The sequence below is a fragment of the Melitaea cinxia genome, chromosome 23, assembly GCF_905220565.1.
Source record: "Melitaea cinxia chromosome 23, ilMelCinx1.1, whole genome shotgun sequence".
Taxonomy (NCBI): Eukaryota; Metazoa; Arthropoda; class Insecta; order Lepidoptera; family Nymphalidae; genus Melitaea; species Melitaea cinxia.
The window spans coordinates 8,617,273-8,637,029 of record NC_059416.1 but is presented as its reverse complement, the minus strand read 5'-3'; positions in this window follow the sequence as shown (position 1 = coordinate 8,637,029).

Here is a 19,757-nt window from a genome sequence, read left to right as displayed (position 1 = left end):
TGAGGCTGACCGTCGTCCTGGATGCAGTAGCTGGAGCGGGCTCACGCTTAAGAGCGGAGGCTGATCGTCGTCCTTTGAGCGGCTGGAGCGGGCTCACGCTGGAGAGCGGAGGCTTATCGTCGTCCTTTGTAGTTGACGCAGGCTTAACCTTTGGTCAAGGCTTACTGTCGGTCAAAAATTAAGGGTGGCTCTGTTCGGATACCAGCGTCTGTTGTTTGACTCTATGTCGTCAGACTTCTCTGGTATCCCACTTCTGACACCAATTTGTTAGGATGCCGACCCTGTTTGTCTTTTTAAAAAAAACTATACTACACCGCTAACTGCTTTATTTAAAAAGATTGGACACAATGTTGGAAAACTGACTTCCGAACTTTAAATTGATGTCCGATCTACTCGGGGCTCTGAGTCTAACTGACTGTTTTTTAATAAAAATAATATTAACGAAGAAACAATATAATTCAATTGCTGAGTAATGATAAAACTATAGGAAAAATACAGTGTATAATATTAATGCTTATGAAGCTTTTACTGCGTTGTAAAATGGGATATAACAGATCGCTATTAGGTGTACACGATAACAACCAGGACCGACGGATTAGCGTGCTCTCCGAGGCACGGTGGGGAGACCGACAAGGACTGCACAAACACTCGACCATGGCAAACACTTTTATGGCCGATAGAAATGTTTGTCATGTGCGGGGATCGAACCCGCAACCGCCAGCGCAGCAACCACAAACCAGTGCTGTGACCGTTGCACAGACGCGTCGTCTTGTTTTCATAAAAACCTTTAACAGAGTTTTAAAAAAGTTATGAAAAAAAGTCGTTCGAGTTTTGCTTTGCTTGGCTTAGAAACACATTTAGCGACTATTTTTTATATAGAAGATTGCTTTATATTTGTAGACGTAATTTCATAACAGTTGGCTATGAAGAATTAATTTTGCATTGTAATAGTTCAATCTTTCTCCCAAAAGTTTTTGTAACAGATTTCCAAATCGTTGGCATATTTAATTAAATTAGCAATTCTAAAAAGCAATACGCGCTTAATAAAAACAGTCAGTTCTGGGAAATGTTTAAAATTTGTTTTAGGAACCCTTTCAATTCATTCATGTTTTGTTAAATTTTAAATCCGATGAATGGTATGTTTGTTAAACCCACGCATGTTAAATGTAATGATTAAACTTTTAAATTTTATTGCCAGATATTCTTTCAAATAAAATTAGAAATATACTATCAATTCCAAAAAAAAAAAATAATATTTATTTTCGAATAGTTCTCCATGGAATTTTACATGGATGTTCAACTTTTTTCCATCATAAGAAAATGATATTGACTGCATTATCTTGTGCCAATAGGGGTACAAGTGTTAATGGAAAATAAAATATTAATTAATATTTAGTTAACAACTTTAAAGTATTTTTTTATGTGAAAAATAATCAAAAATTTTGACGGATAATTTTAGGGATGCAACGACAACGTTTTGATGAAACGGCAGCGTTTTTGTCGATGGCGCTGGAACGGAAATCTAAAGCTATTTGTATAAATATAAACGAGACTTAAAAATTAGTTTGCCAAAAAAGTTTCACTTCTGACATGTGTACTTTGTACGTACGCACTTTTTTATAAGAATTGTTATTGAATAAAAAGAAGTTTGCACTAATGTATAACGTTTATTCTAAACATAATTGGCGTATACTAATTTCACTGATTGCTTACAATCTATCGACTGCTTATTCACTGGCTTATTAATTTATTTTAATAAATAAATATAACATATAGCCTAATATAAATTATAGCGTATATTTATAGCGTTTGTGTGCGTAATTTATAAACGACAATATGATTGCTGCAACTCTCTCTGTGTTATGTGTTTATCTGTCAAATAACCCCCCTCCCCCTCCCACATACACACACACATACACACACACACACACGAACTCGTGCTCTGTTACGCTAACTCTGCCTAATACTGTTACAAAATGACTGAATCGTATTTTTTTTACTTAGATAATGTAAACCCGATACAAGATGTTATACCTATATATATCTCAAAATTATCTGACGATAGGGATTCACTCAGTCAGTCAGCGCAGCCTATTGCAGTCCACTGCTGGACATACGCCTTTGGAATTCTCTTCCACTTTCAATAAGACGTGCTTCTACTCCAGCCTGTTTTAAGTAACGTCTAAAGAAGTACTATATGTCCCTTAACATATAATATATTCATATATTCAGAATTTTAACATGCATATTTTATATTATCAATATATATTTTACATTTATACACGTATATTAATACTATTTTGATTATTTATGTATGGATATTTGTACTTATATGTGTATTTGTATGAATTAATGAATCTATCATACACTATTTTTATTCATCCTTAAGGATATACACTTCCTATCCGTCACTACTATATCATGTCCTGTGCCCAAAGGTTATCTGGAAGAAATCGCTCTTCAGCGATAAGATCGCCTTTGTACATCTTGTTTTGGTAATTACTACTGTTTGTTTATATTTTGGTGTACAATAAAGAATATATTATTATTATTACGCCTCTCCAAATTCGCGGCAGACATCCCGGTTTTCCGCAATCCTCATCCAGCCTACACCGGCAATCTTACGTAGATCTTCGGTCCAAGATAGGGATTGACGTTGGTGAATTCGCAAAGTAAGCTAGTTTATGCAAAGGATGGGCTAATTTGAATTCAATCAAGACCCAATATAAAATAACCTGAGCTAGTACCCTGAGCTATAAAACGGTATTCCTTAATGGAAATCTATAAATTGTTTGCGAATAGTATAACTGCGATGAGAGACTTTTAGCACAATTTAATAGTCCATTAATTTTAAGGAGAAGAAAAAGTTTCCTATTTTTTTCCTTCAGAAAAAGCAAGTATAAATTAACTTTGCTCGTTTGAAAATGGTGATGTGTATATACAAATAGCTTTCTATACATGGGTGCTCTGTACACGTTCTATACTATCCTTTTGAAACCACGAAATTATCGTGGACAAAATTAGGTTTGTGGTATACTTTAATAATTCCTATAGAAATAAGACCTCTCTGGTTAATGGCAGGTGGGCCGTGTAGACGGCGCCTAAACACCGGCGGTCGCGGTTTCGATTCCCGCTTGGACTGGATATGTGTGTAGATACAATTATTTATTTCCGGTATGGCCGTTAGTCCTTGTGGCTCTCCCCACCGTACCTTGGAGAACACGATAAGCTATATATATACCGGTTGTTATCATGTACACCTGATAGCGATCGTTACTCATAGTTGGGAATAACCAACCCGTATTGGAACAGCGGCAGCGTGGTGAATTAAGCTCTGATGCTTCTCCTACACGGGGAAAGAGGTCTATGCTCAGAAGTGGGATATTACAGGCTGAAGCGTATAGGAATCAGATTGTATAAGTAAGACGTTCATAGGCTTATACTTGTACTATAAACAGAAAGAGTTTACAGAATATAATGGACCAATTATAAGGTAACCTATTAGAAGGTAGAAGAATTTCAAAGCGATAAATAGACGAGTATTTATTGTGCCAGCAGGTAAATTTCCATACATGCTGTGTATTCGTGGGTATCGTACGGTATCGTGGGCTGCAGCTACTGCTCTAGCTGGCGACCCCCCGTGGGAGCTCGTGGCGAAGGTCCTTGCCGAGACCTACTCATACGTCTCGGGTAGGAGGGCTCTCGGTGAGAACCTCACGTTGGACGGGATCCTACGGGTGCGCCGGATGGGGCAAGAAGCATTAATGCGGAGGTGGGGGGAGGACCTGGTGGAGCAGCTGTATGGCACACGCGTAACGGCTGCCTTGCGCCCGGTCCTTGAGCGGTGGATGCGCCGTAAGCGCAAACCCCTCACCTTCCGTCTGACGCAGGTTCTCACCGGACACGGCTGCTTTGGTGAATACTTGTGTCGGACGGCCCAAAGGGAGCCGACGACTGAATGTCACGATTGTGGCGCGGCGGTGGACTCTGCCCAGCACACCCTCGAGGTGTGCCCGAGATGGGCGGCGCTACGTCGCGATTTGACGACAGTCCTCGGAGGGGACTTGTCACTGCCGAGCGTTATCACCGCGATGCTCGGTGACGACGAGTCCTGGAAGGCGATGGTCTCCTTCTGCGAGACAGTAATGTCCCAGAAGGAGAACGACGAGCGGATGAGAGAGGGGGCCGCCGACGAGGCCTCCGTCCGCAGGCGACGAACGGGGGTGCGTAGGAGGCGCTACTTAATGCGTCTCCAGTAACGCCCCTGTGCCCATGTCGGGCCGGGATGGGAACCCGGTCCTGCTAGACATGGCGTCGTCGGGATTGTTCAGAGGTGAGCCGGACAGTCCCATGGAGGAGAAGTCTGGTCTTTTCGCCGAGGCCAGCCTGTCGCTGGAGGGATCCTGTTGCCTGCAGTTCCGGGACCCTCCAATTAAAGCGGCTGAAGGCTCCCGCAGGGGTTTTGGTCGGTAGTGCACCCCCAAGTGCTAAGCCGACATACGGTCTAGGAATGCCTACCCGGGCATCCTGGATATCACCCGTAAATTGGTTACCCTGCGATATAAAAAAAAAAAAAAAAAAAAATACATGCTGTGTACATAATGCAGTAAATAAATAATTATAGGCTATAAAATGTGTCGGTCACATATTAGGAGTAAATGTAAACGAACACAAAGAAAGGTACATTTTTACTGTTCTATTTCCTGTGATTAAGATTAGAATATGACTGGATATGAGTTTATAAATTTTATTGTTATTATAATAATAATAACTGTACCTACCTAATTTTAAATTATATGAATATTAAGTTTTGGAAGTAATAAGGTAGTTTATATCTATAAATAAGTAGAAAGAAGATGATGTTGGAGTAATAAAACTGTAAGTATGACTTTAAAAAAACTGACATAATAAAAAGGAAAGAAAAAAAATAAAAGGCGAAAGTGTAAACTATTTGAATTTAGTATTATGCCGAATATTTATATTTGTAAATACTAAAACAACACAGAACGCTAACCACCATTAACATCAATTACCGCAAAACATTCTGTCAATACGCGATCAGATTCCCAGAAAATTAGGAAATAAATTTGTGAAAACGTGCAATGAACTGATCAAAATATTGATGAGCGAATTCGAGCATTCACGCTAAAATGTTATCTGGAAAAAATGTGAATTCAAATTTAATTTTCTTACTTCGTTTATTTTCAGGGGTAGAAGCTGATGGATTGGTGTTTTATTTATAAATTGTTTATTAAGGTTTTGTTTTAATTAATTTTTAAAAGTGTTATATAATATGAGTGGTATAGAACTAAATCTTTACTTGCTTGAATACTACTCAGTTATACGGAAGAAGAATTTGAGCTATACCCACCTTCCAATACGGCTTAGAAGAAAATTATTCTATGACAGATAATGATCGATGGCTGTATCTACCCTTTAAGGCGTGGCAATAAAATCAACTGCGACGAACGCCTAGACAATGAACAAATATTTATACAAATACAAACATTTTTTCAGCTTCGAAATCACCTCAATAGCAAACACTTATTTTTTTATTTTCATGTTTGATGATACAAATGAGATGAAGCAGAGAGTAGAATTCCAGAAGAATTATTATTAAAATCTACGTACTTTTCAATTCAATTGCAAATAGAGTAAGTATGATTATTACGAATATTAACAAAACTACACAAAATAAAATAAAAAAAGTGTGTGCGTACTTACGGACGCCGCGTTGGCGCAACGGTCACAACCACGGATTGTGCCTGTTGCGCTGGCGGTTGCGGGTTCGATCCCCGCACATGACAAACATTTGTATTGGCCATACAGGTGTTTGCCGTGGTTCTGGTTGTTCGTGCAGTCCTTGTGGGTCTCCCCACCGTGCCTCGGAGAGCACGTTAAGCCATCGGTCCCGGTTATTATCATGTACACCTGATAGCGATCGCTACTCATAGTAAGGAATATATCCGCAAACCCGCATTGGAGCAGCGTGGTGGATTAAGCTCTGATCCTTCTCCTAAATGGGGAAAGAGGCCTATGCCCAGTAGTGGGATATTACAGGCTGAAGCGTACTTATGTAAGCACGTAAAGTTATACTTCATAGGCTAGCTGACTTCAGGTTGCTAACTTCTTCCTCGTTGACTAGCTAACTTCAGGGTGTCGCTTTTTGGTGACGGTGTGCGCGCGCATCGTATAAATTTACTCTCATCTTTTTTCCCTAACGCGCCATTAGAAGTATAACTTTGAAAATCAGTATAACTTCATAAATAAAGTAAATTAAACAAAAGCACTCATCTTAAACTACGCAAACGGTAACGCCTACCTTGAAATAGAAAAAAAATAAAAATAAAAATTGCATGTTTTTAGAATAAAAAAGGACATGGGTTCATAAGCCCGTGGATGTATATCACATGTAAAAAAAAAAAAAAACTACGCAAACATGCTCATGTAAAATGAATCAGTTGAATATGGGAGTGAAATAGAAGTGCAGTTCATGACTTATAAATACAAGATTAGAAGGGTTTCTAGTTGTTTAGTTATACTATAGTATAGTAGTAGTTACGTGAGCTGTGTTAGATCTCATTTACTTTAATGTAATGTTTGTAATATCCTCGGACACGTCTCATTTAGATCAAGATGAGTTTTCTCCTTCAGAATAATAATGATGTGTAAATTTTCTTAATTACAAAGACCTTATAATAAATTTAATAAAATGTATAAACAATTCTTGTGCTTTCTGTAGCTTCATATTTGATGTTAATGCTTAAGTCTTTGTCCATAAGTCGTAGCATTATATTTGAGCCTATAACCTTATATATGCTTCATTTATATATGGTTACTAGCTGACCAAGTAAACGTTATTTTGCTATATATATTACTAACCCCCCTTAATCCCCTACCCTGTAACTTAGGCGTATGAAAAATAGATGTTGGCCGATTCTCAGACCTACCCAATATGCACACGAAATATCATAAAAATCGGTCCAGCCGTTTCGGAGGAGTATCGTAACTAACGTAGTGACACGAGAATTTTATATATAAGGTAATTTCAATAAACTGGTCCTTAACACAAATAACGATTTCAATACAGTCACGTCGACTACGTGATTATCACGTTCAAAAAAAAAAACTGTTCATTTTCTTAGTAAGAAAGTCTAAGCATAGTTGTCCTTGTGAAATATTTATGGTTATTTAGTCTACATTAATTTCACGTTTTAACTGTAGAAAATAATATATTATTGTACGGATTTTCAACGGCGTTACGGATGTTCTAGTAAGTTATTGTCTTAACTATATTTAAAAAAACAACAAAAAAGGTTCAAATTAGCATAACCACATAATAATCCAAATAATAAACCAAACAAAAAGGAAACGGTAAAAAATATGTAACAAAATGTTTACTCAGCATTATACGAAACGAAAAGGTAGGACATTCAGGTTATTGAAACTCAGGGGACAGATACAACGACCCTTAAAGTTCAAATTTGTTTCTATTAATTAAAAATTTTTCGCTTTATCAATGTACCGTGATCTGTGATCATGGCACTTGAACAGTACCAATATATCGGAAACTCGTGGTAATAATAATAAAATTATTTATTGTACACTATTAAAGGACACAAAAAAGCAATAGAATTAGAGGAAGGCGGCCTTATCGCAAAAAGAGCGATTTCTTCCAGACAACATTTGTGTATAGGACAAGCAATAGAAAAGCAGTCTCAAAAGAAGACGGAAAACACGTTTTTTTATATATATAAGTAGGTCGGCAAATAAGCGTACGGCTCACCTGATGGTAAGAGTTTACCGTAGCTTATAGACGCCTGCAACACCAGAAGCATCACAAACGCGTTGCCGACTTTAACCCCAACAGGAACTCAACATTGTTTGAAAGCGGTATTATTTATTATCTGTGATCTTCTGTAAGGTCGACGTACTACCCGAGTCGGGCTGCTCTAGATTTTGAGCAGGAAATTTTCTGCTGTGCCCTCACCTTAGTTCGTAAAAAAAGTTTCTTATAAATATTCGTAATTATATACACACAGCGACTTTTTTAACGTCAAAAAAACTTTGCATTCAAAGCAATAAACCCTGTAACTATCACTACATAGTATAAAACAAAGTCGCTTTCTCTGTCCCTGCACATGTATGTACGCTTAAATCTTTAAAACTACGCAACGGATTTTGATGCGGTTCTTTTTAATAGATAGATTGATTCAAGAGGAAGATTTATATGTATAATAACATCCATTAAATAGTGGAGAAATACTGTTATTTTTGAGTTTTCTAATGTTATGTCGTAAATAATTATTTTTTTTCGCTTAAATTGCAAACGCAGGCTGAACCCTACGAGATTTATCAAAATAATGTACTAAGTATTGTACACATTGAAAAGGTCTACAAAAAACTCCGCGGTGGTATATACCTATCTCTTATGGATATCCCACAATAACATTTTTTTGTCATTTACTTTTTACGACAAATAATGGCTAATTTTCGAAGCGATTTTAACCAATACAGCATTAATCCTTATCCAATTAAATACCTTAAATATATTTTTTATTGAATATAGATCTATATGGCCCTTTACAGCAAATGATTTAAATGAATATTTTCGAAGATATTACAGATTTAAAAATCGCGGTACGTAGCGTTTGCGCCGGTTCCGGCCGGCTTTTACTCTAAGTTAACGCGTGTGGGTCACGGGCAGTAATGAATAAATAAAAACTACTGGATCGATTTTAATCATTTTTTCAGTGAATGACATAGGCTATAATTATATTTTATACCCGTGCGAAGCCGGAGCGGGTCGCTAGTTAATTATAAATGTTATATATTTATATATACAACTAGCTGACCCGGCGAACTTCGTATCGCCTAACACAAACTTTTTCGTATAGTATTAAACTTCAAATTGACTTTTAAGTATTATCACAAATCTTTTGTATGGGAGTATAGAAAAGTGTTGTTTTTAGACTTTTTCAGGAAATTTAAAAAAATTTTTTTTGAATTTTTCTCTCCGTAAGAACCATCCTCGTACTTCAAGGAACATTTAAAAAAAAGAATTAGCGAAATCGGTCCAACTGTTCTCGAGTTATGCGCTTAGCAACACATTCAGCGACTCATTTTTATATATAAAGAAGATGTATGTAGAACGAATACCTATTTGTAATTATTTCCAACTACGATAAGTAAATTTTTAGTTTACACTTTAAACTGTTTTATAACAATACGACAAAAGACGGAATCTCGAACTTCTATCATTATCTGATAGAGCACAGCCTTTTGTCTTGAAGTTAAACGGCTTCCCAAATTGCTGACCGTACTAAAGTTTGTAAAGCTGAGTGTATGCAGAGACTACTGTATGAACATTTTCAGTAGCTTACAATTTAATATAATTGTCTTTATAAGTAGAGACGCCTACACTACGTTCAATATTCGTTATTATAGATATTAAACGCTAAAGTTTCGTATATTGACGATTGGATGGATTGATAATTTTTATTGGGTGTACCGATTGTGCTTGTCGTGTAGTTACGTTAAAATTTGATTGAGATCTAGCGTGTACTTTTGGAGATATCCCTAAAATATGAATTTAACAAACAATGTTTTCGACTACGTTGTATTACTTGTCGATGTAACTTGAAGTCGGCTCGGCGAGCAAACACATTATATGTACTATTATTTCTGTTCACAGTTGGGCTCTTTATCGTGCTCCAAGCTTTATGTTAAGTAAACTTTGACTTTCTATAGACGAAAAGGGTATCTCAGTAATGAAGACTTCATTTGTCAAAGACGTTCGGTAGTTTAAATAAATTCAGAATTAGTACTACCCAAAATGAACTATAATCCAGTTAGTAAGTAATTTACTTATCACATACCTATAAAAATATAGTTGTCTAGGATAAATAAAATTAAACAACGAAATGTGTGTTCTCGTATAACTTTCGAATTACTGCATCAAATGGACAATTCTTTTTTTTTTTGATTCATTTTTGTCAAGATAAGGTTTGTAATTAAGGAATAAAAATTGATATATTCACAAAAAAAAAAAAAAAACGAGTGCTTTAGACCACACAACTGAACTAGTTAAACATCTTTAGTTGGACCTACACTAAAATACGACACGTAACTCTCTCTCTATCTTCACTACCTTATATCTCCCTCTTAACCTCCGTCCGCCTCGCCCCACAAAACACTATCAGTGATAGGACCGCATTTGAACTTTTTTAATTACTTAATTTAATGTGATTCTAAATGTACGATAAAATATTGGATAAATAAATTTAGAATCATCAAAAAAGAAAAGACAGAACAAAAGAGCAACGATGATTTCAACAATGACAAAGAACCTATTCCTGCAATTGGTATTAAAGGCTATTGCGTTAGAATGACAGACGTAACGCATTTACGAGTAGATCAGCTGTGTTGTGTTTTATTGAGGATAGGGGTTGTTTTATGGATGCATGTCTTATTTGACTTTAATATAACAACCAAGTAGATATATGTTTGACTGTCACGTAGTTTACTTATTTTTATTTACTACTAGCTGTACCCTGCGCGCGTTGCTACGCTTTTTTTAATTTTTTTTTGTCGTACTAACTCAGAAACCTTTGTTGGCTCATGCCCAACACTTTTCTGAAGATAGTGATATAATCGAATGCATATTTTACGATACTAAAGGTCATACGCTTCAGCCTGTAATATCCCACTACTGGGCATAGGCCTCTTTCCCCATAGGAGAAGGATCGGAGCTTAATCCACCACGCTGCTCCAATGCGGGTTGGCGGATATGTTCCCTACTATAAATAACGATCGCTATCAGGTGTACATTATAACGGCACGGTTGGTAGCCCAGTGTGTGAATGTGGAAAGAATGAAAGAAAGAAATTAGTATGCAGAATGAAAGTGCGAGAAGAATAAATGCGAGAACTGGTATGGATGAGCAGTTTAAGCACAGACTCCAACCCCATGTCGGGGGTACTAATAAAAAAAAACGGCACGGTTGGGAGACCTACAAGGACTGCAAAAACTCCCAGACCACGGCAAACACCTGTATGGCCAATATAAATGTTTGTCATGTGCGGGCGATCAAACCCGCAACCGCCAGCACAGCAACCACAAACCAGTGCTGTGACCGTTTCGAAAACGCGTCGTCAAAACATTATACCTTTTTCAATTAAAAATAAATATGAATTTACTTTGAAATAAATAAATAGACGCGTAATTAATGTCAAGTTCATAATTAGGTAATATTAAATGTTATGTGTGGGTAACACAAAAATAAAAATCGTACATATTAATATTAAATGTTACCTTTGCGTGACGCTCTTAATAGAAATTCTGATTACCTCTTCAAGAATCAATTTGAAATATAATAATAATTAATTGGAAATATCACTAACTTAGTAAATAGAAAACATATAAATTTAATTAAATATTATTGGTAGTAGTTTAGTCTCGTAACTTGTGATGTATGGGGAAAAGAGACAAAATTTTTTATATTGCAGTTACATGTTCGAGTTCTATGAAATTCATAAATAGCTGGAGAATAGTAGCATATTTTAGAAGAAATTATTGGACACTGGGTATTATTTTTAATAAAAGTCAGCAGGCTTTTATTGCAAGAAGCTTCAAATTCATAAACGTGTAGTATGATTTAATAATAATAATTTTTTTTGTATCAGAAACAAGATAATCTAAATCACCTTAAGTAGATATTTCTATTTCTTTGTTTTGTTATTTCGGAAATTGCAGATACCATAAACCTTGGTTTAAGGATCAAATCACTTGAAACCTGTAGTTTATGTCAAATATGAAATCTACTGCTCATCTTAAGCTCCTGGAAATATTTTATTTTATAAACTTAATGATAGGGATTAGATTCGCTTATAAACTACTCCTAGTTAGATCTTTAAAGGACACCATCATGAAGATATACATATATACTACGAAGGTATTTATAACATCATCGATTTAGTACAATGTCAAAATATTAAAAGTAACAATTATAATGCCAACGATAAACCAGTAATCTGCTATTACGAGACCTGCAATATCAGAAATGAGTTTCAGTTCAAATTAAATGAATAAAAACCTTCCTTTTGTATAGATATTCATACAAAGCTAAAAATAGTTACGTTGTACATTTAAAGGCATTGAAATATGGTTTAATGTAATGAGTAAATTAACACCCGGATATTTATTGAAACGAAGTTCCTTACGGCAGACTTGATATTTGACTGGGCGACCGAACTGAAAAAAATGTGATACCAAAACCGTAAGAAAAATATATAACGGAAGTGACGTAATATCAGTTACACGACTGTATAATATGACGTTTGTAAAACTAAAATATTACTAGTAAACTTTTTTTAAATTATTTATGTGATTTTATACTGACGACAAAAAAAAAATGATTTTTTTTTTATTTCACTTAATAGTTTGAATTATTATTATTACTACTATTATTTTGTTTGATTTATTTTATTTTACGGTATTTGTTATTTGCTGAAATACTAAATTTTCTAAATACTTTTATGTACTTAATTAAAAACCAATCAACAAAATTAAAAAAAAAAAAAATCAAGAACTAGACAATATATATAAAATTCAACATTTTTTTTTCAAATTGTGTTGCTTCTATACTATCCGAAGGAACTTCGTTACTACCTGATGTCCCACGACACCACATAATTATTATTGGGGCATAATTATTATTCATAATTTGGGCGTAGATTTTATATGGCACGATTTTTAACGCGTCTTGTTACATAACGTAAATTTGGATTTACAATTAAATATTGTTTTGCATGTATATTGTATCCGTATTTACAATAGTAAATAATTTGGATTATATATCTGAGTATCATGTAACTTCACGCTAAATTCAGTTCAAGGACTGGATCTAATTCCTATTCGTTTTGTATTAATTATTATAGGTAAATATTTTAATGTAATTTTCTGCCACTGGTGGCGCTAGGGTCACACGGTAAGATATTGTAAAGTAAGTTGTTTAGTTTTAAGTAGTTTACAGCATTAGCTATCAGAATATTGATAGACTACTAAAGTCAAAGTACTAAAGTTGTAGTACTAAGTAAAAACTAAGTTTGTGAACTTAGCTCACTAGCTCAGTCGGTAACTAAATTTACCTCAACTAGTAAGTTTCTCTATGTTGTATATAGTTTTTTTAAATTAACACGTCAAAATATAGCATCAGCTACTCACGCCCCAAATATTTTTTTTCCAGCAAGGTTTAAGAAATAAATATTTTGTACGTCTTTTGTATGATAGTTCGATATATTCGTAAACGCGAAACGAATGTAATCTTCTTCACAAAGAAATAGATGTAGAGTGTTTTCCCTTCTATTAGTATGCATTGCCATTCTCAATAGTATCCGTGAGTTCTCTTCTACGATACTTTTACCACAAAAACTTTATTCCATAGCAAACTCACTTACCAAAGTTTATTCAAACACGTTGCAAAGTTATCGTAAGTCAATATAAATAAGGGTCAAACACAAAAACGTTAAAAAAAGTGTTCAGGCTACATAAACTATAGATATTAATTATTTTATCGTGCAGGCATTTTTTAAATTCAAGACAAAACTTTTAACGATTTGATTTCTAAAGTTTTTCAGATCTAATAACTAAAATATTAATTTAAGGATCTCTTTAGAGCGAAAATGTCCCCTTCTGTGGACTGTTCGGATAAGACGTCCTTCAGTTTGACAGTGATTTAAAAATATTTAAGGATCGATTAGTATCTTATTTGAATTAAAGAAACATTTGGAAACTAAGCAATAATTTAAATATGTGTTCTTTAAAAAATCATCGTTCCTAAATTACGAATAAAAACATATAAACTTTTGTTCTGATATTTATAGTCTTCTTCTGTAGACACGTAAAATAGACAATGTTTTAAAAATTTGGAACCCATCCGATATTTATTTTTTTATCGTATTGGCATTACTGTCTTCTCCAGTATTCATTTCTTCGTAACTCTGATAAACGATTTTGGTATCGATGAAGAATATTTATTTAAGGAGTTACACAGGGTTTTGGTCATGTTTGGTGAGTCTTTCCTGTACTGCGTGTATGTTAGTAAGTAGACTCTTTAAAAATAAACTAGACCTAAGCTTCTATGCATATTAAGTAACTGATTGCAAAATCTAAATTGTTTTTATTCTAACTTCAATATGTAACACGCCATCTTTAATATATTTACAATTTTCTTTCCTGTAGACATATTTCCTGTAGATAAATTTTGCACATTTTAAGCGATGGTCCCTTAACTCCGCAACAAGTCTATGTTTTTTTTAACTTGCTACATTATTAAGTAAAGAGTTTTGCGTTACAACTATTAATTGGCATTTTACTAAGCGAGGTCATGGAAAAGGTGCACCTGATGGTGTTGGTAGGTGTATCAAGCGCATTTGTGACAGTCGTGTTGCAAAGAGAAATGACGTATCGAATTTAGATGATTTGATGGCATGTTTAAGTTTAAATTGTAGAGGTATAGAAACTTATAACATCGAAGAGTCGAAGTTTCCTGAAATCGATTAGGTTTTGTATAAGATTGCTTACACGTCCTTTTAAAGGCACGCTCGAAATACATCAAACTTTGTGCAGCAGAACTCAAATATTATCCGTGCTAGATGACTAAGCTGCTTAAACTGCACAGCCCATGAAGAATGTTCGCATTACGAACTAGGATAAATTCAAATACAGTTTAAAGTCCCAAATTCCCTTACTAATTCTGTGTTATCTGAGCCTCATTTGGCCAATTTTTCGCCTGTTTCTTCTCAAGCAGGACCCTGAATCATCACGATAGTCCTGCTGGAGCTCACTCTATTCAGTATTCTGGTAGCCCAGGAACTAGTGAAGCTACTACTGAGTCAATAACACCCGGTTACTTTGAAAGATTAACACTGATAACTTAATTCAAAACTTAAATTTACCAAGCCAAAGACCCCTAAATAGAGTACGTCGCTTCGTTTCAGAGACTTCCAATTCTTCCGTAGAAATAAAACCAAAGAAACGACGCCAGCCTATCATATCAGACGATTCTGACGATAAAAATATATATTTTTTTCTTTAATTTTTACCGGAATTTGTCCTTTGTGATGACATGACATGTGATGATTGTTCATTATTTTCTAATATATACCAATTTTATAATATTATTTTCTTTACTATGGGCAATGACTTTATTTTGAACATTTGTTTTCAAGCGCACGATAACATTATTATTATGAAACGTTTATTTTTAGAAAATTAGATTTTTCTGTATAATTTCGACAGGAAAGGACAGGTCCCTTCTGTGGTTAACTTTTGATTATTTTTTAATATCTAAAATACACGTATTATATAATGTTAACTATTTAGTGATGATAGCGAATATTGTTTTGAGCACATTTAATTAGACTTTTCAAATGAATCGTAATAATGTAAGTGCTTAAATAAGGTTTATGTTATCAACTGTAGACAACTAAGTCTTTTCTGTGGACAGATAAAAATAAAACTGTGATTCTTAGCGAAAGTGTGTAAGACTGATCTGTATCCATATTATTAACAATGATCAAAGAGTACAATGTAACTAAGGGCTGATTTTCAAAACGAAATTCGATGTTTTAATTTTAGGAAATTATGGATTACGCAATTTGTGTTTGACCCATAAACGAGTTTATATCCATTGTTATTTTACCTTAAATTACGTTTTCCAAACTATGATAAATGTTATTTTGTACTTTAGTATTGTAAGTTATTCTGGGCCAACTAGCTGAAATTGCTGTATTAATGCGTGATAATTGCGCAATGGTCTATCTGTCATTTTTAACAAAATATAAATAAATAAACAAACATTTACACAATACACACACGGTCGTCTGTTCCTAAAGTAAGCAACTTAATACTTGTGTTATAGGTAAACAGCCGCCTGGTATATAGCTACATTTTTTTTGTTGATAAACATACGTATAAATAATACATATATAAATATATAAATACATATTTACATTACACCTAGACTCGGGGTGGGAATCGAACCCACAACCCTCGGAGCAGAAAGCAGGGTCACTAGAAACTGGGCCAACGGGCTAGTCAGATATACTCGAGATGTCGATTGTTGATTGTTCTTAAATCACTACTTTATTTCACTACTATAAATGCACTATAATATTAATGGCCCTGTGTTAGATTATAAATAAACCGTTATAAATTAAAATGGTGGAAGTGAAAACTACCGCACATTTTCGTGATCGGAAACTTCCGTGAAACGCTGAAACCCTAATCAATCAAGACTTGACAAGACAATAGACCGAATTCGAATCGACAACATTAATATATTCCACACGAGCAAATCCCAAGGATTCTGGATTGAATACGTGCAACTTTAAATGAAGAATTAAAATCCTAGTTAATTATGGAAGTTATTTGACAATTTTTTTAAGCAAGACGTTTGATAACTCTCTTGAAAATGTTATACTAATCCGTGTATTTATAAACAAGCTGATCTCAATTAATTTCGTAAGCATAGCCACAAGAGACTACAGGTTTAGATCGTATTATGAAGGATTTATATTAAGGTTACAGGATTAAATGTAGATCAAGAAACTTGATATTAATGATTAATCTGATTTCCATATTAACTTTAATCAGCAATAATTTGGAATGACAGAATAATATCGATTCATATAAAACTAGCTTTTACCCGCGGCTTCGCTAGCATTGATTTTTACGATGTTATGTCTTAAACTTCGAAAAATATGTGTACAAAGCTTCATAATGATCGATTAAGTAGTTTTCGCGTGAAACCGCAACAAACAAACTTGCATTTATATTCATAATATTAGTAGCGATTAAAATAATTAGATGACCTTCCACAGAGGTATATTAATTTTTGTTGCATTTTTATACTAAAACTATAGAATTGTTTTTGGTTAAACTTGTGGCATTAATGAAAGCTCCTAACAAACTCACATGCAGACATATTACATTATATTCCTTATTAACATTGAATTTAATTTTAAGCAAGGGGAAGTAATTATGGCTATGATTAAATCAAAACATGTCTCATGTTTGAAAGATGGTTTCTACTCATTAATTAGGAATTCCTCAAAGCAAAACACAGTGCAAATGATAATATACTACGATAGTTAAAATATTCAACTTGAGATGACTCCTGCAATCGTGGTTGTTTCCAAATGGACCTTTCTTCATCATTCTAACACTAGGGGGAGCAAAATTGTGTTTTGAAATTATTTAATATAACATATCCTTGATTTAGAATGTGTGTAATTTTTTTTTATCTTAATATAAATGCTGTTATCATTTTTAATTTCCTATTTCCAAGGATTTAGCAGCAGCTAACTTTATAGGCACAAACTTTTATATATAAGTTAAGCTATAACATGACATGAGATGACATAACCATTGCATTGTTATTTTTACTTAGGATTTTTACCAGATGAGGAATCTGTTACGCATATTCATAAAGCTGGCAAAGTGATGATATAACTGTGAACTAAATCTATAAGCTCAAAACGCTTTGCTTTTGGTAATTTTTCTGACTTTTCTTAAGAAAAGTTGATAATGTCTTTCAACCACTACTTATAGTGTATTTTACAGGAAAATGTCCATAGATTACCATCTACACGGTCTACCGACTGTAATCGCAATTGATTTTTAACTTGATAAAATAACAACTTTTAAACTTTCGCGTTGCATTATTATATTTTAATGTTCACACGGGGATTAACGGAACAAGACTGGTGTAACCTGGCCGAAATGTCAGGCCCCAAGGTAATATATTTTACCTTAAAATTTTGTTCGCGTTAATCCCCGTGTGAACATTAAAATATTGGTAAAATAAATAAAAAATATTAAATTCAAAAAAACATTTAATCAATTTGTCAAATGTTTTTAAAACAATATTAAATTTAAATGTTCAGTTAAATAAAGAAACAAAGTTAGAAGTAAAACAAACGCAACATTTTATAACATTCATTTGAACCATTAAGCGTCCTATCTCTTCATAACTTCGATAATTTCTTAAGTCGCTCCCTTCACTTGAACATTACGAAATCGAAAAGTTATTTATCATTTTGGGCAGAATATTTCGTAAGTATATATTTTATATCACGTGGGTGAGCTTCTGTAAAAGAACTTTTAAGGAATTTTGCGCAAGCGAGATTAATCGATTCTGATTTTTATGTCAAACAGAGCTATTTTTAGAAAATATAGTGGAAATTATGCGCCCCTATTAAGTGAAGGTAATCGGTTTCATTGCCACATAATATTTAACACTAAATAAATTGTAAGAAAAAGTGGAATTTTCATAAAAAAAGTCACAGTGGTTGAAGAAGGCCATAATTAATATTATTTTTTTCTATTACTTATTTTATGGCTCTACTAATAACAACTTTTATGATTTTTAAGTAACTGTAACAGTATGAGACTAATAGATGTATGGACAACAAATTCCTAAGATACGAAATGTCGTAGATGTATCCAAATACACTTAAATATTATGAAGACAAAGTGTTTACTAAGAAACTAAATATTTGTTAACAATAAATAAATGAAGCATCACTTTGTGCCTACGAGTATATCCAAACATTGATGTCTATATTGTGTATGTACGTCTAGACTCAACTTTGTCATTAAGCGCCCCGGGCTAATTCCATATTTTCCCTTTATATCAGATTCTTGACCTCCTTTATTAACAAGATAGCGCATTCTGCTGAATCTTTGTATATGCAAAAAAGTAGATAAAAATGTTTATACTTAACATCTTTATCAACACGTGTACACTACTTGTGTTATTTTGGACCTGTTTCACTGGTAGCTTTTGAAGTTATCTGTCAAATGGCGGTATCCAACATATTATGACATTTGTCGTATATTTTTCTTTTTCGAATTATAATTTATTCGTGGTATATTTATATTTGCAACAGTGAATATAAAATTTGTAGTTTATTAATTGAGGTGAAGTCGACGCCAATGATAAAGGTATTACCTTCTTCGCTTAAGGCTATTGGTAGCTTATTAATATAGGAAACTTTAACAACGACCGATGAAAAAGGCGCTCAAGGGAAGAAAAAATATATTATTAACACAATTCTAAAATATTAGTTATTGCTTCGTTATTTTTTTTATCACATAGACAAACCTAATGATAAATTAACTAAGTTATGGTACAGCAGAAAATATCCTGTCCAAAATCTGGAGCAGCCCCACTGTGGATGAACCACCTTACAGGATATCATAGTTAAATAATACTTCTTTCAAGCAGTGTTGTCTTTCTAATGTGATTAAAGTGACCAGAACTCCTTGGGGAATTGGGAATAGGGACGACAACGCGCTTGCGATGCTTCTGGTGTTGCAGAGGTCTATAAACTACGGTACTCACTTAATATTTTATTTAAAAGTATCGGAGAAGAGGTTATCTATGCTACGATATCCGTTTCATGCTCTCACACATTGTTTATGTTTAATTTTAATGAAAACGGAGCTTTGATTATATAATAGTTAATTAAAATGGAATACTTGCATGCTGAATTCATCAGTATATTTTAGGACTATTTTTGAATTTTAGTCCTGACGAAACTATATAAGACTCATGGTATGAAAACAATATGAGAAGTAAAATTATGTGTGAAGTAACGCGGAGCAGTGACGCTGAAACATGTGAAGGAGATAGTGGTGTTTTCCTGCGCAACATCTCTTGCCTGAAAAAAACTAAACGTATTGGAGTTTCC